The sequence below is a fragment of the Delphinus delphis genome, chromosome 4, assembly GCF_949987515.2.
Source record: "Delphinus delphis chromosome 4, mDelDel1.2, whole genome shotgun sequence".
Lineage (NCBI taxonomy): Eukaryota > Metazoa > Chordata > Mammalia > Artiodactyla > Delphinidae > Delphinus > Delphinus delphis.
The window spans coordinates 58882392-58901642 of NC_082686.1; positions in this window are offsets into that span (position 1 = coordinate 58882392).

Here is a 19251-nt window from a genome sequence, read left to right on the forward strand (position 1 = left end):
TGTGTTCTTGTTCCTAGTTTCTCCTTGGCATGAAAGGAAGCTGGTAAAAGGTTAGAAATGCAGGCAGGGGCTGCTGTTCCCCTGAGATTGTGGGCAGCCATTACACAGGGAAAGGCCATTATGACCTCCAATTCTGGGCTCTGGCTAGAGATGGTAAGCTAAGAACTTCCTCAGAGGGCACGAGTGTATGTGCATGAGTGTGTGTGTATGTGTGTGTGTGTGTATGTGTGTCGCAATGTCTTGCTCTCTGGAGGCTTCAGGTGTCCAGAGGGCTTTAGGCAATCCTTAGAAATAGCCATATCGGGTTTCCAAAGGAGATACTGAGGCAGCTCTGTGCATCCACCACCTGGAACTGCCATGAGGATTCAGCTTTTAGTGGGGAGGGAAGATGCCTTGGGTTATACAGATATTTCTTCCAGCCTCTCCAAGTGCATTCAGTCAGCATCACCTGCTACGGACAGTGGTGAGCCAGGGTTTGCAGGAGGTCCCTTGAACGCTAGGCCATGTTAATGGCTGCCCTCTCTGAATAAAACCTGGTCCCTGCTTGCTCCCTTTAATCAGCCCCATCTCCGACTGGTCATTGACTTTTCCTTCACATAAGCTCTCAGCACTGAATTGAAGATCTGTAGAGGGCTGAGTGTCAGGCTCTCAGTCCACAGCGTGAAGACCAAGGGGTGCCAAGAAGGAAGGCCCCCCTGTGGAGTCATCTCAGATCCTTGTGAGTCCAGAACAAAGGGGGGCCTCCGGCAGAGACCTTCTGTCTGTCCCCTGGAGGCAGAGATTTCCCCTTTCATGGGATTCACCTGTTAAGTTGATCAAAGGCCTTGTGCTGAGTTGGACAGTCCTAGATGTGATTTCCTTTCTCATACCATAATGTGTTCCGCACAATCCCTTACTAGGTCTCCCCGCTTCTTTCTTTTCTCCTCCTTTTGTCTTCTCCCTGCTGATAACAACTCCTATACATTGAGCATTTTCACGTGAGGCTCTGGTCTTGGCACTTTCCTATATTCTTTTATCTAACCCTTACAGCCTCCCTAAGAGATAGGTGGGATCATCCCCACTTTACAGATGGACAACCTGAGACTGAGTGAGTTTAAGTAACTGCCTACTGTCACGCAAATACTAAGAGGTGGTCCTGAAATTTGAACCCAGGTGTAGAACTGTCTACAAAGCATTATGCTATCCTGCCTCTCCCTTTCACTTTCTTCCCATGCCCTCTCTTTCTTCTCTTCCTTCAATTTCTTTTTGTGTTCCCCATATTCATAGAAGAGTCTCATTTATTTTGCTCAGTCAGAGCACTTACACTTTTAGAGTCCTACTTTCTGGAATAATTGTTTAGCAGTACTTTTTGCCTTTCTTAATAGATCCTCTTTTATCTTTTTTCTTGATTGTCCCATGACTTCCACCAACCTCCCAACGAAGTGCACAACATTTGTCACCTATTCACGGGTAAAGTTGAAATAAAGCCACTTTAGCGAGCTGGGTTTGACCCAGAGGGGAAGCCTGCCCAACCCTGAGCTGGGTCTTCTGGGGTACTTAGGCTTTCTTCCCTTCTGTGAGCTTCAGCCACTAGATGGCGTGCTAAACACATACGCGGGAGAGGACCTAATACCTCCACCTCAGTGTCTCCCCAAAGCTCCCACACGCCCAGCAGACATACTGGCAGCATGCGACTTCTGGTGCCTGCTCAGGATTTTTCAAACTCAACACCCAAAGCCTTCCCTGGGACCTCAGAAAAACCTCCCAGGGAAGACCAGGGAGCACATGTCTGATAAGGGCCAGGAAGCAAGTTAACATGCACCCCTTTCTGAAAAAGCCCATAATGATGTAGGATTTGCAATGACTCTCAATTTCCAGTCCATGATTTAAGAGCTCTGTTTTTAAACGTTTCCCACCTAGATCTTTCCCTTTCTTCTGTAACCTAAGAAAGAAACATTAACTAATTGCAGAGAAGAGAGAGAAAGAAAGGAGAGAGATTTTAGAGAGGGGGGGATTGATGCTGAGTCAGAGAAAGGTAAAAAGAATAAAATTCAAAACTAGATTTTAGAAATGCTAATTCAGGGATTCACTGACAAGACACTGCCTTGACATTGGTCACATAGTAATTTGGAGGGAGGGAAGGAAAGAATGTGCAAAACAGGTTTGCTTTAGAGACACTGGGATGGGGTGATTATTTGATGAAAATGAGAGTAAACGTAAGGAGACATTCAGAAGCTGGTGTGCTAACTGATCAGAACCACGCTGACCTAAGGCTGCAGCGACCTGAGACCAAGACTCAGGAAAATAACCTGTCCCAGGCACCCTAGAAGAACTATGGGTTCTGTCATAGTTGGTCCCCTACACAGAGTAAACCTCGGTTGATCTTACCGACTCGATTCAAAACATTGTTCTAGTGCCTGAAAAAATCATTTGCTTAAGAGGAAACCAGAAAAAAATTAAAGAGGAAAAAAGTGCAAACTCTTCAGTGTCCTGTACCCCCAGCAGGAAGAATAGCAGAGCCATTTTTTCACATCTTTGTGGCAGAGACACAAACAGTATTCACATCGGGGATAATGCTACATGGTTTTCCCTTCCATCTGCAGACTGTAATCAATGTTCAGTCTACAGCCATGTTTATGTCATTCAGAATGAAAATGAACTCTTCTCTTTCTCAGCATTCACAATGTAGGACAAACTGAAGAAATGAACAGCAAAGTCAAGGGAAAAGCCCACAATGACCATGAACTGAGGATGCTGCTGCTGCGGCTACCCAGAGAAATTCTGAGAAAGGGTAATCCCCAAAAAGAAACACTCTGAAATTGTCTCTGAAATGTCAACAAGCTCGCAGGTTTAATCTGAAGCTGAGGTATGTGTATACGTTTTTAAAAAAATAAATAAAAATAAAAGTGACCTGATACATAGTGGCCAAAACTATTGGGAAGAACAGTTTTAATAGTCTTTTTTTATTCATTTAGTTTTGATTACTTCAGAGGTTTCTTTGGGTGAGAGGGACCTTGAAGGCATTTTTTTCCAGATGGAAAGTTGTTTAATTAAGAAAATGTTGAAGTCCTAATTAGAGCAAATTGAAGGTTTTTGCCATAGCAGAGATTAAGGAACTATGTGAATGACTTAATGGCTCATTTTAAATCTTTAACATTTAAATTTTAAGTCTTTAATCCCTCAATTTGCTGCTTGAAGGGTTAGTTGTGAATTGGGAGGGGGTGACCTGTACTGAGTTCAAAGTCAGCTATTAGCCATTTAATGCATACAAAAGTTTATATCAATCAGGTTTCAAGGGGAAAATTCTGAATATGTTGCTCTCCATGCCCTTAGGTATAACCAAGTAGAGAGCAATGGTCCAATTTCTTTCTCCCAAATGTTTGCAAGAGTGCAGACTTCATACCAGGAATGGTAGGGAATGAGGCAGTGTCTTCCCCTCAGAAGCTCACAGCCCACTGGAGAAGATAAACAAATATTAGTCCATTATACTCTCTGCAGCAGTACTGCCAACTTTATCTTCATGTAAAAATTCAGTACATGCCTATGGCCCCACTCCTCTTGGAGATTTTGCCTCTTTGATTCCTGGAGCAGGCTTTACCGTGAAAGAGGCTTCCCATGGCAACTCCTGAGTGGCACCTGGAAAACTTGCTTGGTATATTCCTTTGGCTCTAAAGTCCGCTAGGGTCCACAAGAGTCCAAGATACTCTGCCTGGCAGGACGTGCTAGATTGCCTGACAGGCCTTTCATCCTCATTTTCCCAGTTCCCATCTAGGCTCTGTATCCTGCATTTGTTCTGCTAGGATTGCCCTGTCTTTCACTTGTTTCTCTGTATTGACCCCGCACTTCAGGTTTTGATCACATCACTCAGGACATCACCTTATTTACATGAGGAGGGGTGAGCCATAAGGATGGTAATGCATTCATTCAACAAATATTTATTCAATGCCAGGCATTGCTCTGGTTACTAGGGATATAACAATGAACACATCCTGATCTCATGGAGCTTCTGTGCCAGTAATAGGAAACAGACTGTAAGAATATGAACAGATAAATAGACCTAGACCTAGACATGTGCTTGGAAGAGATTTTTAAAAGGGAAGGGAGTATAAGGTGATGAAAGGAAGGAGGCCGTATTAGATAAGGGTCAAGGATAATGATTCTAAGTGAAGCTAGGGGAGCAAGTCACTCAAGTATCAGGGGAGGGAAAGAACAGTCTAAGTAAGAGGGAGCAGCAAGCACATAGGCACTGAAGCAGGGACTATGTCACAAATGTGTCTCAGAGGAGTGATGTTGGAAGACGTTAAGTGAGGATGTGTCAGAACCTGATACATGGTGAGGGCTTTTCTCTTTCATTTTAAAATTTTATTTATTTATTTATTAGAAGTATAATTGATTAACAAGTGTCGTGTTAGTTTCAGGTGTACAACACAGCGATTCAGATTCTTTTTCAGCTTCTTTTCCCTTATAGGTTATTACAAAATATTGAGTAGAGTTTCTGAAAACCTGATACATGGTGTGAAATGGGTGCTACATGGAGAACGGAGTATGGGAGCAAGAACGGCAGCAGGAAGACCAGTGAGGAAGCTATTGTACTAGGGTAAGCAAAAGGTCAGGTAGATTGAATTGGGGTGCCAGGGGCCGTGAAGGTGCAGAAAAGTCAACCTCTTTGGTAGATGTTTTGGAGATAGAGCCAACAAGGGCAGAAACAATCACAATTTTTTTTTTTAATTCCCACTAACACTCTGGTACAAAGGTTGATTAGCCTGTTGGTACATGAGTCTAAACTTCAAAGAGGACTGAGCAGGAATTATACATTTGGAAGGTTATTTAAAGTACGAGGCTGGGAGAAATCACTTAAGGAGCAAGTATAGGTGGAGCTGAAGAGTTCTGTGACCTGGTGTACAATATTTAGAAGATGAGAAGAGGATAAGGGACGGGGAGGAGGGGCAGCTCATGGTGGGAGAAAGGCAGGAGCTCATGGTGGTTTATTCTCACTCACAACTTGAACCATATGTTACCTCTGGCCCTCTCTCCACAAGTCCTTTCTCCATGTGTCCACATTCAGTTCATTCTGCAATGTGCAGGCCCTGAAACTATCTCTTCCATGGGGTTTTTCCAGAAACTCCAGTATGAATCACTTTCCTTTCTCTGAGAAGGTATTTTGTACAGCATCACTCTTCTGATCTTTTTGTCCTTCATATATGGCTTCTTTCCTTCCAAGCAGATCTTTAAGCTTCTGAGAACATGGAATAGCCTGACATTTATTTTGCATCCTTCACAGCACCCTGCATATAGTTAAGGCACAAAAAATTACAGTTAAAAGGAGCAATGGCAAAACCCCAGAACACAGCCCAACTACAACATATCACTTTAAAGAAGGAAAGAAAAGAAAAAAAAAAACTACACTTAATGAACCAGAGGGTCCCTTTATCTCTATTTATTAAATAATAATAGTAGAAACAAAAGACATAGCACTATAAACCATCAAAATTAAACCTTATACATGCATTGAATTATGGAATTGTGACATTGAGGCAAAACATTTTATGTAAAGTAATATAAATCTTCATTTTATTCATTCATTTATTCAAAAACTATTTATAGAGCACCTTTTATGTGTTGGACATTATTCCAGTGTTGGGAATACGGCAACAGACAAAAATCGCTCCTTTCATGGAATTCACATTCTGTTAGTGAGAGATAAGCACTCTAAAGAAAAACAATGAAGGGAAAAGTTATAGTGAATGAAGAAATGTACCATTTAAGATGGGGTGATCAGACACGATCGGGGCTAGCCTCATCAAAGTGGTTATATGCTGCATGTCAAGGAATCTTTGGCATATCTTCAACTTTGTCAATTCTTCAACCTTTGATTTTGGAGTTGAGTATTAGTCATAGTCTGAAGGAGCTAAGTCTATTGAATGAGGTAGATGACCAAACTGTATAACTCTGGTTGGGGTCAAAATAATAAATGACTATAAAGTAATAAGTTTCCTGCATGGTTCATTAATTAGTTTTGGAGGAAAAAGCTCTGAGTGTCTGGCATAGAATAAGTACTTACGTGTTTCAATGAATGAATAATTGGAACGTCACTATCTACAGTCTCCTAAGATGACTGCTTTGAAGTCAACGATATTAATTTGAACTCTGCTGTTTAAAAAAAAAAAAGTCACATTCATCTGTGATCACATCTCAGAAATCTCTGTTAAAAAATGATATTGTTCTAACTTAAATGCTTTTAACCAAAGTCTGTTGCAAAAACTCCAGAATGAAGATCAAATACAATGTGGTCTTCAAAGCAAGTTAAAAGTTCAAAGTCGAATTCGTTTTGAATATGTTAACAGGTAACATTCCAAAGTTTTAAATAATATTTTTATTTACAAGTTAAGTATGGGAAATAAAATCATGTGGTCCCTTTACAAATAATTTGTGATGGTGGATTTTGGCAGAAACCTTGGCATTAACTATTGGGAAAATTCAGTCAGTACAAATAAATGTTAGTAACCGCATCAAAATGAGAGGAACAGCTTAGATTGAAAAAGAATTCCTGATTAGAGAACAGTTTCCATGTTTGGAGATTTCACTCTTTCATTGGATAGGATTTGTTTTGCCTCTGAGAAAGCAGCACAAAATTTGCAGCCCAACAAACCTTAGACTGGAATCCCAGTTTCATTGTTTACTAGTTGTGTGACGTGGGCAAAGTGTCAAGCTCCCTGAACTTCAGTTTCTTCATCTATAAAAATGTGAATGGCTATTTTTTATATAAATAATAGGATTCAATTTTTTTTCTAAAGATGGTTCTGTGACAGTGTTTCACGGTTCAAATAACAGCAAATTCGCGGCTCGCTGCTGTAAATGACAGGAAATTTGTCAGCTCACACAAATAAAACATCCTGAAGTGTGGCAAGCTTCTGGGTTGATTTGCTTCAAAAGTTCTCAGTCTTGTTTGTTTGTTTATTGTGGTAAAATATACACAACTCTTACCATTTCAGTGATTTTTAAGTGTAGAGTTCAGTGACATTAAGTACACTCACATTGTTGTCCATCTCCATAACTTTTTCATCTTCCCAAATTGAAATTCTGTACCTATTAAACAATAACTGCTTGTTCCTCCCTTTCCTCAGTCCCAGGTAACCACTATTCTACTTTCTGTCTCTGTGAATCTGTCTCTATGACTGAGAATGGCTAGTTTTCATGTATGAAACGTGCCTAATACTCAGCTTAATGGTGGGGGAAATGGTATCCACACAAGAGCAGTCATAAATTCAGACTTCTAGCCTAAGGCAAAAGGCAAATGAAACAACATGGGAAGGAGCTAAAGGGTCAGACAGAGGTGCTAAGCATCAAACACAAAGAGGAATGACTAAGCATTGGAAGGAGACTCACCTATTATGTATTTTGTGCCAATCTGTCATGAAATCAGAAGCCGGAGCAGTGTTTACACTTTGTGTCTCCTGTTGGCTCTCACTTCTAAGGCTGTAATAGTCTTCCAGCTGGTCTTCTGGCCACCAGACTCATCCTTTCCAATCCATCCTCCAAATGATTGTCACTATAATTTTCTTCAAACATCAACGTTTCATTCCTGCTGCAAATTCCTCAACAGTGAGCAGAGAACTTCAGAGAGAAAGCTCAAGGCTCCCCTGGCCTAGAAGTGACATGGGAAAGTAGGCACTGATGCTAGCAGTAACGATGGAAAACTGGTGGTGGTGTGAAGTTGGATCAAGTTGAAAGGAGGAATGAGACTTCATGCCTGCAATGTAATACCCGAGTGGAGCTTGGCACCCTGAGATTTCCTCCTGCAAAGAAGGTTTTGAACTTTAACCAACAGATGAATATGGTGTAGAAGATGGCTTGAGGAGCAAGAGAAATGCATGGCCTCAAGGCCATGGTCTTCAGGAAAAAAACCACTTGCTACTTTGGGTGTGAGTGGCACAGAATTTACTGGAACTATGAAACCCCTTAGAGACACATCTCACAGGGTAAATTGAATAGAGAACACCACCATATATGAAGGGAAAGCAGAGCCCCAGAGCCTCTGTTTCCAATTAAAGAGCAGTTCAACTGCATGATTTGGAAATTGAAGAGCACTGATTCCATTAATTATGGGTCTTAACGACTTGGCTATAAGAAAGTTTGCCTGAGTGTAAACCTGGAATAAGACGGAAATAATTTATTTTCACCACGGTAGACCTAAATTAACCTAGTTATATTTAAAACTTCGAAAAAGGAAAAAGACAGGAAGAAGACTGTGATTTTAATTTTATTTTTATAAACAAAATAATTTATGTTACTTTTAAAAGACTGTGACTATTTTTTTAATTTTTTTTTGACTTTTATTTTTAATTTAATGTCTCAAAATAGATGGACATTATAACATGACATATGTACACTATTCATGGTGAGCTAGTATGTCTAAATTATCAAGATTTCTGTATAAGTGATTATAAGTAGAAATATAGCATCAAACAATATTTTAAACCCAGATGTTATTTTTAAGAGGTTTTTTTGAAAAACAAATATTTTATTATGTGTAAATGAGTACTATTCACCCAGTTTATTCAAATGACACAAGTACTTAGCGAGAGATTTAAAACTACCTGTTTCACAGATATTCAGAGCATGACAATCTGACCGATACTTAAAAGAACCAATTTCTTCCCTGTGTTTTCAACTTCAGTAGAGCCAGCTAAATGTTCATCCAACTTTTCAAACTCAATTTATCTCAGTGGAAAAAATAACCCAATTGATTTTTTTGTTCCTCCCTTTCCCCACTGTGTTTTTCCAGCATCCTGATAGCTGTACTTTCATATGCCCAAATACTAGATAACATTTCGGCTTGCTAGAAGGAAAATGTTATAAGTGTCAGAGCTGTTCAAAGATGAAGAGAGGTGTATGCAGAAGCAGTAAGCTCCCTGTTGGAGGTGTTAAAATAGGGGTTCCTTAGCAGAGAGTTTAAGCATTAGGTGAGTGGCTAATTCAGGTGAAAGTTTAGCCTGTAGGAGTCTACGGTTACTATGATTACTAGGTATGAACTGATGAATTTCCCTGGCTTCTTTCTGAGAAAAATTTACTTGAAATGTTTGTCATCAGAGTTTACCTCTAAAGGCACCAGGTAGAGAAGGAAGTGTCATCATAACACAGAAATATTTACTAGTGGGCTGTCCACTTACAAAGTTAGTTCCAAAACATTTTTCTCCATATAACAACTTTGCCCATCAATTAGCACCTTTATCTAATAAGAAGTGATAAAGAACTGCTGAAATTACATGCAGAGATATTAACAAACAGATCTGGCAGAAGAGAAAATCAACAAGAATGGAAAAAAAAATGGTACCTCAAGGGAAAATTATTTGGATATCAACAGATTAAGTCTTTTAGAACATCAGTTAAGCCATTGAAAAGCTATTGAATAAGCTTAAAAATGTGACCCTCGTGGGGACCGTGCTGTAAAAGTCCAACTGTGAAGTGATGGGTACTAGGTCACGTTATGCAGTTTTGTTGGGAAAATCTTACTCTCCCCCAAATCAATAGGTGAGTCACTCCATCATCCTAAGAATTCAGTGCACGGAGTTCCCTGGTGGCCTAGTGGTTAGGATTCTGGGTTTTCACTACCATGGCTGGGTTCCAACCCTGGTTGGGGAACTGAGATCCTGCGAGCTGCGTAGAGCGGCCATAAAGAAAAGAAATTTAGTGCACATTTGCAATGACAACTCAATTTATTAAATCTGAAATAAACTTCATATTTTCCTTTCAGATTTCAAGATAAGGTTGCAAACAAACTTTAAATTATTTGCTATGACATTTAGTACCTGTTGAGATGGGTTAATTCTAATGGCCTTTTCTCAGGATTAAATTTTTGTTGAGTCACATGGACCTCTTGCACTTTCACAAAGAGCTCCTCCAAACAATCTGAAAACAAACATGTAAAATGAGATGCACTGTACTAATAATTTTTAAGAAATTATTTAAACTTTCCTACCGTACACAAATCTACAGCAGAAATAGCCGACGTATGTCAACCTCAAAGGGAAAAATCTAAGCCTGTTAAAAAAAAAAAAATCTAATCTGAAGCTTTTTTGGAAATCTAAGATAATTCCATTAATTAATTATACCAAAAACAGTTTGTGCAAGGCAGGAAGCATCCCCTGGGATGTCTGTCCTTGAATGCAATGACTATGGCTCATAGTTTTAGGTGATTCAGCATACCTACAGTCAGGTATTTCTCCTGGACTAGGTCGGTCCCCCCTCTGCCTGTGACCTCTGCTCCATGAACCCTGCCTTGGCCTCTTGACCTACCTCTGGGGTTTCAGGGTCCAACATATCAGTCTGAGTACCTACTAGAGTCAGTTTCTACTCCCACAATCCTCACAGGTATGTTGACCTAAATAAAGAGGTAAACTGAGGCAAACTCAAAAGAATGAGTTTACTTGGGAATAGCGGAGGAATTGCAATTTGGGACAAGCAAATTACAGCAAGCTACAGGTGAGTCAGTTGAGGGTTTATAACAGGTTGTATTTGCAGGCAGGGGATGTAGAGGGGAGAGTTCAGTTAGAGTCAGTTAAAATCAAAAACAAACGAAGACCAGACTTGAAAACTTCCGAGCAGACAAAATCAGTCTAGTCACACAAACAAAGCTTGATCCAGCCCACTTTGTGAGACTGACACGACCTGGGTCATCTCTCGTTCGTGCCTTTGGCAAAACTTCTCACGGTTGATGTGAGACAACCTCTGATCAACCCCCATCATCTGAGAGAATTCTCACACTATCAGTTTTCTGTAAATCAGGTGTTTATAGGAAATTAGTCTCTTAGTTCATAAGTTTTGTCTTCCTGAGGGCATGTGTGTGAGATTCTCTTTATATCCTCCAGTTTCAGGTTAAATTCTTCCACAGGTATTACCTAGGGTTCTTAAAGTAAATCTATCTCTACCCCCAAGGCTCCATCTTAACAGTAAATTATCAAGAAAGACTGCTTTGGATAGGCACAACTTCTAGTTTACCGGAAGCCAGTTTGGTTCTTTCCTAGTTACAGAGTAACGCCCCAGGAGAGAGTTGGGAGGTCAGGAAATCCTGGTACTGAGGTGGACATTTAGATCTTCTCATAATTGAGCTAGGAAGACTTTGGAGGAAGAGTCAGAAAAGACAGAGCCTCAAATGTACACAAGAGCCCAAAGATCAGCCCAAACAGCCTTTCAAGGCACCTTCCTTGCCATTTACAGAGCTTATGACCTCACATGTTGGCCATAAACACACTGGCTTCTGGGCCAAGGCAGCAAGGTAAGGCTTTTGCAAAAGGGCCCTTAGGTAGTGTTCTCTGTGGGAGTTTTTCGCTTATTTGCTCATCACTGGGAGAAAGGGTTTAACCTCTGGCTGCCTTCCTTTATTACATAATCCATTCATCACTGAGGGCCCAACCTAGTTGCTGGTTGCTTATTTGGATGAAGAGAATTTTAAATCCTGGACTTTGAATTCTTTAAAAGCTTATCCGGGTGGCTTAGTGTCATTTTCCTCTTTGTTGGTAAATTCATGCCAAATGTGTTTATTTAATGTGATGACTTTTACATGAAGTAATAAGACAAAGTCTTCAGCTACCTATTTTGCTCCTACTTAATTAGATCTCCTTGCGTTGGGAATGGGAAACCCAGTCCCCTGTTTCCTCCTGGCTCTAAATAAACCCAGAGCAAACCCTGAAAGCTCCTCTGTGGGACATACCAAGGCAGTGTCTCACACTCTCTGGAGTTCATCATGGAAATGTGATAGAGATTAGAAATATGTAGACCCTTCTTTGTGCTGTCTTCCAGACACCCTGTGAGGGCTGGCAAAAATGTTCTTATTCTCCAAATATTCACTGGCATGAATTTGTGTAATAAAATTATGTTTGGGGTTTGTCGTTGTTTTTTTTTAAATGAACATCTGTTATTCTCTTTCAGTCTAAAGGTTCTGAACCCAGCTGGGCAGGGCAGCTTGGCTTCTTCCACTACCTCTGCAGAGTCACAAATGGAGCCTGTCATCTGCTTGTTGATTGGCTGACAGGCCACCACTCATCTCCCACAGCTGTTTTGGCTCTGAGAGGCTCCAGGGTGGGGAGGGAGGGAGTCAGGGTCAGCTTGTTCTGTGCATGTAGCCCATGGGAGTTCCAGGAGCAGGGATATTTAATTAAGCTGCTCTGAACAGCCATTACTGGACTTTGTGTGTATGTGAAGCAGGCAGAGGGTCTGGTCTGTGCCGTTTAAAACGGTGGGTCATAGCAGCTTAGTGCTTAGAGCAATTGTTTTTTGTTTTTTTGTTTTTTTGTTTTTTTTTTTTTGAAGTACGCAGGCCTCTCACTGTAGTGGCCTCTCCCATTGCGGAGCACAGGCTCCGGACACGCAGGCCCAGCGGCCATGGCTCACGGACCCAGCCGCTCTGCGGCATGCGGGATCCTTCCGGACCGGGGCACGAACCCACGTCCCCTGCATCGGCAGGCGGACTCTCAACCGCTGCGTCACCAGGGAAACCCTCTTCTGCCACATTTTTAAGCTCCTTGAGAGCAGAGCTGTGTCTGTTTTGTCAGTGTTGTACTTCCAGTGCCTAGCACAGTGCTGGACATAGTGTAAAAACTCACTGAACATGTCTGAATGAATGAATGAGTCAATATTGTGAGACAAGCAGTGGGCTGAATGTTCTATATGAACGGTTTTACTCTCACAGCGGATGTCATCTCTATCGCACAGGCAAGGAAATTAAGTCTCCAGGGCACACAGTGCTTACTAGAATTGAAACCCAGATCTCATGATTATAGGTGTTATGTGTTTATCATGACACCATCAGTGCCTTTGGTTGTCTTTCTTTTGTTGCTGTTGTTGTTTTCACCCTTAATTGCTTTATAATTCTATTTAAAATAAAAAGAAATTTCAAGAGTTACCTTAACTCAAATATTTAACTCTGTTAATTATAAACAGTTACAAAATACTGGATAGTGTGTTCGTCACTTGCCAAGTTCAACAGTATCATTGAGGGTAGATGGGAGTTCACTCTTGGAAGGGAGGAAATAAGTTTTTACAGATTTCTCTGCCTCTGTAGTTTCCTTCTTTTGATCTAAGAATGAAACATAATTAAATTCCCATCGCAATTTATTTTGTCCTAATTGGTCCAGAGGAATATTCATAGTTACATTTTGATCACTGTCACTGAAGAGAGGAAATGAACATATATTGAGCAATCTCCTCATGCCAGGACTTTCTTTAGGTTAATACCTGATGAGTAAGTATTATTATCTCCTCTATTTTACAAGGGAAGACAGTATTGCTTTTATTTCTAAGCACAGTTGATTTTCATATCTATTAAAATTCAACTAAAAAATTGAATTTATCATGCAATTGTCCAAATACACTGCTTTTTCTTTATGTGAAATTTGGGCAAAGATTTTCTTCTGATTAAACATTTTTCATACCTAAAATCAAAAGGAGAAACTTTAAATCTGCATTTTTTTCAGTCTTCTTTCATAGTGTTTTAATACTGTGATTAAGCCTCTGGGCTCGAAATTTTGTGTTTGGTTAACACACGCCTGCAAAAATGGAATTAAGTAATGTCTGATAATGATGATGACAATGAGTTAACGTGTTTGTTTTCTTTTTGTCATAAGGTCTGCATATTTCTTTAGCTTCTCCTTCTCAACCCACGTTTGGGAAGTCAAGACTGAAACTACTTGCTTTGAAAGGTTTCAACATGATTTCTAAGAGGAAGTTCAGTTTATTCATATTTTACAAATCTACGTTAATCTATATTTACTACCCATCATTTAATTTGCATCTTTAATATTTAATAAGTATTTAATATTTAATGTGTCTTTAGTCGCAGAGTGTTCTGCTTTTTCTGTGCAGACTTCAATTACTAAACTACTGGTAAGCAGTTAGTTTTCACAAAGTCTATTTGATCAAAACAAAAGACCTTAAGGCCAAAGTTTTGCTCTCTAACACCATACTCCCCTGAGCCTGCTTGGTTTCCACAGCATGTTCTTCTTATTATGATACGGATTTAAAGAAAGCTTTTAAAAACATGACAGATTAGCAACATCTAATCATTCCTGGATGGAGCCATTACTCTCAAAATGCATCTAAAACGGACATCACAGAGAATCTTTTATAGAAATTTCTGTTCCTGTAGCTATTCTTGCAGTGCAAAATACTTATGTGAACCCAAATTTTTCAAAGTGACTATTGAAACCATATCATCTCATGTCTTCTTACTACTGTCTTCATGGTCTCACCTCAAATTTATTGCCCTTTTATAGCAAGAGAACCTTGAAAGAAACATCTGCAAAGGGAGCTTGGGACATGGAAATGCCAACTGTAAAAAAATAAAAACATACCTTCTAAATTAGAGTTTTCTAAATAACTGCATCCGTTTAAATAGAAACAGAAGTTCCTTTTCTGAAGATAGGGAAGTAGTCTTTTCTTTGATGGGTCCCTATATCCACACACATACTCCAGGGCTCCAGGTCAGTTCTGCAGAGTCCCCAGGTCCAGAGAGATCAGCATCCTTCAAGAACCACAAGGCAAGAGAAGGCGTCCTTGCAGATGCCTCTAGAGCTCTGTCCATCACCCCTGCCACTTCTGGCTGAATGTGATGAGCACCATTTTCTTTCCTTACCATAGTCCTTAGTCTTGACCTCTCAGGATTTATAACTATCGTACACCTTGATGTTAACTGTCATTTCTTGGCCATCAAGTTTAACATCATTTCTCTTCAGTTGTCTGGTTCTGGTCTTTGTAGAGCTCTGGCCCACTTCATCCTTACTGCCTATTTTGTAAACTTCTCTAGTCCCCTTTTTCCACTGGAATTTCCCACCATAATAGCTATTTAATGCCTCTTCCCGCTCAAAGCAGATATAACCCCAGGTGACTGACACAGAAGAAGTTCATCCTTCAGATTCTGACAAGATATACCCAGTGAGTGCACATTATAATGAATGGAGATAATGATTTTTGAAGGCAATAATTGTCTAACTAATATCATAAGACAACCTATACTGCCTATAAGCTCTGTCTTTCTCTCTTATTCTCTGTGTGTCTCCAGCCCTTTTTTGCTTTACTCTTCTTTTGATATAGGAGTATGAATCAGAATAAGTGAAAGAGAAGAGATAAAACAAAACCACAAGGCCAATACCAAGGGAACAATTCTGATACCTTCAATTGATGAGGAATAAGCCAGAAAATCCATGAAGACCAGTTGAAAGGTATAATCAAATTTTATACAAACATTAATTTATGTAAATTAATTTTAACCACTAACTATTTCAAAATCAAAATGTGGGTTTTAGGAAGCATCTTGCAAAGACCATGCACAGAGCTCTGTGCACTGACCATTAAGGAGAAGTGAGGCCATCACTCGGTTGCAAGGCCCGGCCTCTATTTCAGCATCTTTCAATCAGTGCTTCTTCTCTCTTTTTTAGGCACAGCCCACTCTAGCCGTAAGTCAGACCTAGAGCACAGAGTTAGGTTTGGCTCAAGTCTGCCAACGCAAAGGACCCATCTTCCTCTCCTCCCCTCTAGCCCAGAGTCTGGGCGTCAAAACAGAGAGTCTTATTCCATCTTTTCTTCCCCAGATAATGAGGCAGTCACCTTCTAAAGGTAGCCACCTACAGAGACTCTAGAGAACATTTCCTATCTCAACCTCTTTCTAAGAAATGTTGGCATCAGTGAGTTCAAGTGCTTTTCTAGCTTCTTTCTTGTTGAAGCAGAGAGAACAAAAACAAATTCTATCCCCAGCTGTGCCTGCCTTACAATATATTTTTTAAGATATTTATTTATTTACTTATTTTGTCTGCTCCATGTCTTAGTTGTGGCATGCAGGATCGTTTTTTAGTTGCGGTATGCATGTGGGATCTAGTTCCCTCACCAGGGATTAAACCCAGGGCCCCTGTGTGGAGTCTTACCCACTGGACCACCAGGGAAGTCCCTGCATTACAATATGGAATGCACACTGTGCTCAAGGCACTGTGACATTTACAGCCAACATTTTATTTAATGCTCACACAGACTAAGGGGTAGTCATGATTATTAACTTCATTTTACAGACAGAGAAATTGAGGCTTAGAGAGGTTACAAAACTGGTGCAGTTCAGAAAATGGAGGTTCTATGGTACAAACTCAGGCAAGATTAAATTCGACATCCAGAAAATAACCATTATTCTATATTAAATTCCATAATTATATTTGTGGACAGCAATAGCTCTCTATCAGAATTATGCTCAGTGGTAATACTGATAGAATATTTTTTCTCAGAAAATAACCATTATTCTATATTAAATTCCATAATTATATTTGTGGACAGCAATAGCTCTCTACCAGAATTATGCTCAGTGGTAATACTGATAGAATATTTTTTCTCAGGTCACAGTGTGTTTGGAGAGGCAGAAAGTTTGTTACAATAGAAATTGGCAAAGGTTGCCTGGAGAATATAGGAAAGAGAGCACCTAACTCTGCTTAGAAGGGCATCAGAGGGGGCTTCATCCAGGAGGAAACTCTTGAGCTAATCCTTGGAGGAAGAGTAGATGTTGGCCAAGGAAAAAAGACTAGTGGGCATGCCTGGTGAAGGAACCATTTATGCAAATGTGAGGGGGCTTGAAAGAATCTGGTACACTGGAGGACAGCAGACAGCTTTTCATAGTCAGAGCACAAGAAATGGAATTTGGAATTTTGAATGGAGGAGCAATAAGAGACAAGATGGGAAGAAAAGGCAGAGGGAAGAGAGCCCTTGGCATGCCACAGTAAAGGTGTTGGACTTGTTCTGAGTGCGGCCAAAAGCCATTGAAGGAGTGAGTGTATCATGATAACATTTGCCTCTTAGATAACTCTTAAAATGGATCAGAGTATTGTATAAGGTGTAGAGCCCTGCGTAGAAAGGTTGCATAAATTCATGATGCCATTTCATCCTAAAACTCAGGAGACACCTGAGCCAATGGGACAAACACACAAAACAACGTAGTCCTTTTCACATTTTCGAGCTGATGACCTAGAACCAAATCTGGATTTCTTTTTTCTTTTTTAAAAACATCTTATTGAGAAACCTCAGTTTCTTAAGGTTACTCACTCACACACTTACCAACTCATTCTTCATTCAACAGACATTAGCTTGGCATGAGTTTCCAAGAACTGAACTCAAAGCTAGAGCAAACTCTTCCCATCAACTTGGCCCCAGGACAAACCCATATCCTTTAAGCTAAGCCAGAAGAGGCAGACTCTTCCCCCTAAGCAGGAGAGAATGTAGAGCCTATGTACCTCTATATGCACCTCTATCTATATGCACCTCTCCCTCCACCCTCCCTCTGCACTTAGCTTTGTGCATCCATTTCGTTATCAGAATCACAGGGGGAACACCAGTCACACTGGTCCATGTAGAGTCCCTGCCTTCTAGATAATCATGTGTGGTGACAAAGTGCTGAGCAACCCACATGCCAAAGCCCTGCAGAGCTTTCTGCAGAGGGCCCTGCAGACTACTGTGGGCGAAATGCTAAGTTGGAATCAGAACTGCATTGGCTAAAGCATGTCAGCATCTTTACCTTATCAGACAAATCTGAGGTTAATGAAAATCCCCATGTCATTTGTAGAGACATTTCAAATAAAACCCACATGGTGTCCACAAAGGAGACTGTGATCATCCCAGCTCTCCAATCCAGAAAAGGTGAAAATTCTACCTTCTTGCTTGCACAGATTATTTGGAATCTTTAGTGTTAGACTAGGAGCCAACATACCAAAGTAGAGTTTTTCTATTTCTCTGTCATGCTCTTCTTTCCAAATTCTACATTGTCACTGCTTTCACTAGTCCCAGCAACAAATTACTTGAGGACCTATGTGTGCAAAGCACTGTTCAGGGCACAGGAGATACAAACATGCATAATAGAGCATCACTGTCCTTGAAGACTTCAGTCTCACTGAAGCAGATATAAGGAAAAATGAATAACACAATAAGGTAAAATAGGCTATGTATTAAGTACATCATCCAGACAATGGTTTCACAGAAAAGAGGAGAGTTATCAGAGATTAAAAGCAATAGGGAAAAAAGGATAACAGAGAAATAAAATATGAAATGAGAGATACATACCCATTATGGTACATACTGATGATTACATTTAAAAGTTTACTGAGATATACTAAAAAACAACAAAAGCAAATAAACTCCTGATACTGTAACCGAAGTTTCTGAAAGGAGAATAGCTACTGCCATTTCCACGAACTTTATGAAGTTTTCTAGTATGAATAGAAGATCAATGGTAAAAAGTTGAGTCTATCTTTCTTATCTATATTGTGGATATTAGTATAACTGAATAAGCTAAAATTAACTTTAAAAAACAAAACATTGTGTTGTAAAATTTGATTAAGTGCTATATACTAAATAAGGGTGAGAGGAAGGGTTTATACTTTCTGGTATAAACCTGAAAGGTATTCCAGTTAAAAAAAAAAAAAGTAAATATTTGGACTAAAAAATAATTTCAAAACTAACCTAAACATTTTATGATATTATTTTTAATGATGTTTTCATATTTTTGTGTGCACACATATTTACAATATATTATTATCGATCATATAGTCAATAACAATGTTTGGTTATTGGTTTTCTTTTCCTTAACTGACATTGTTCATCACCTAAATAATAATAGCAATAGAATCTAATTAGTACATTAAAATGAAAAAAATTACTTCCAAGAGGAGAGGACATAGACAGCCTGCCATTGTTCACACAGAAGGTATAGTTTGACTCCACAGTTGGGTTTTGCAAAGGAGGAGAGTGGGGATTATAAAAGTTCAGGGGATCCACAGAGTGAGAGATTCAATCTTCAGAAGGCATATTTTAATGAAAGACTGGTAGGGTCCCAGGGTAGAGATAATTCCTCTAAACTTGCTCGAGGTTCTAGACTTCAGTAAGAAAGCTTATGTTCCTTTCTATCTATGGAGCCTGTATACAAAGATAAGATGGGGCAAAGATAAGAATATGCATTTGGCTGGGTCATGCCCCCAGCTGTATTTCTTAGGGATCTGCATCTGGCAGAATGAGTTGCCGAAAGAAAAAATGTATTTCCAAAAATGTGCTGTAGATATGGAGATCTTTACAATCCATCTTCCTAAAGGCAGAATTGGTCCTCAGATCTGAAATAGGACATTTAGTTGGAGAGTAATGTGTTCTATTTGCATGGGTCGGAGAGATTCAGAGCCAAAAGTGAGTCAGGCCAACACAGTGACCATAGTTTGGCGATTCTCAAATTTGGTCCCACAATGTTATTTCTCTTATTTTCCC